Raw genomic sequence first — 1568 nt, 5'->3', positions numbered from 1 at the left:
CACACACACACACACACACACACACACACACACACACACTCACTTGCATGCCAGCCTTACTTTCTCCATTGTAATCTCCACCTTCTCCTTCAACTCATTAGATCATGAAGGAGAGGGATCCCAGGACATTATGACCCATGGAACTGTGAAGTGATGTGTTGCTTTGAAAGTAATTTCATTTTGTTCTTTTCCTTTGCAGTAGGGGTTTGGAGGAGAGGGTTCAGATTCAAAAATTCTTACTTCCCCTTTATGACACTACAGATGATGATAATGAGCTGGCTCTTCAAGTGTAACTGAGAAGGCTTCAGCCAACTCTTTGGCTTAAGATGGTAGCCATTTGTTGCAGACTTTTGATATGGAATGACAGAAATTTTAAAATCAGAAGAGCCCTTGTCTGCTTCAACCCCTTCATTTTGCTCAGGAAGGTCAACTTGCTTGCCCAAGTAGGCAGCAGAGCTGGCAATAGAACTCTTATCTCTGTATTTCTTGTCTGGTACTCTAGTCTCAGTTGGCTCAAACACTGTGCTCTAAAAGGCCCCCTTCGTTAAAGTTTCATGTCAGTGAGAAAGGTCAGGAAAACACTGAGGACCCTGTAGTTCTGGTACAGAACTTATTAAATGGAGACCTTAGTATGATTAGGAATTGAAATGTGTAAGTTTCCTAGCAACTTCACTCTTCCAGATATTATTCATTCCCTTTACCAGCTAACTGTTCAGGAAAGTACTTGCTGACTTTACAATGGGCTTTCAGGAAGACTGTCCACCCCACCATTGGGGATTTACTAGAAGTTAAGAAAAGTAAGTACAGGGCCGGCTGAATGGCTCAGTTCGTTAAAAGTTGGTTTGGGAGCGCGAGCTCTGAGCAGCAAGGCTGCCGGTTCGGTTCCCACATGGGCCAGTGATGCCAAGCCCTCTACAGCTAAGATGATGAACAACAGCTGGACCTGGAGCTGGGCTGCTGTGAGTTGCGGGTGATGACGTAGGCTGCAATGGGGCTGCAGTGGGCTGCCGTGAGCTACGTGAGTGGCCGGCAGCCAGCATGAGACGCCATGAGCGGCCATCCAATGGCTGGCAACTGACTGCCTCAGCCGGGAAGAGTGCAATGATCACAGTACCAACATAGGCCAGTGAAGTTGCATCCTCCACAACTAGACTGAAGAACAAAAGGACAGAAACTTGTCTGTTCCCCTTTCCCGATTCCCCAACGCTGTTCCCCTTCCCCAATTCCCCAATAAAATCTTTATAAAAATAGTAAGTACACTTCATTGCATTCCATCCTTTTCTTTCCATCCATATTTCCCCATCCTTTCTCCCCAGACGTAATGATTTCTGAGCAACAGGGTGACTTCTGGGATAGACACATCCACCTGAAGACCTGTAAACTAGGCAGGAGATACCAACTACCTAGATAAAACCTAAGTGATGGGTGTCAAAAGGCTCCACTGAGGCTTCCATATATACTGCCATATCCAGTACAGTGTATGTACTTAACAGATGCTCACTCTCAGCATAAAAACCAGGAAAACTGGGTGGGCCGAGTGGCACATTGGTTAAGAGCTGGCTTGGGAC

The sequence above is a fragment of the Hipposideros armiger genome, unplaced genomic scaffold (assembly GCF_001890085.2).
Source record: "Hipposideros armiger isolate ML-2016 unplaced genomic scaffold, ASM189008v1 scaffold_1271, whole genome shotgun sequence".
NCBI classification, from domain to species: Eukaryota; Metazoa; Chordata; class Mammalia; order Chiroptera; family Hipposideridae; genus Hipposideros; species Hipposideros armiger.
This window is presented reverse-complemented; position numbering follows the sequence as displayed.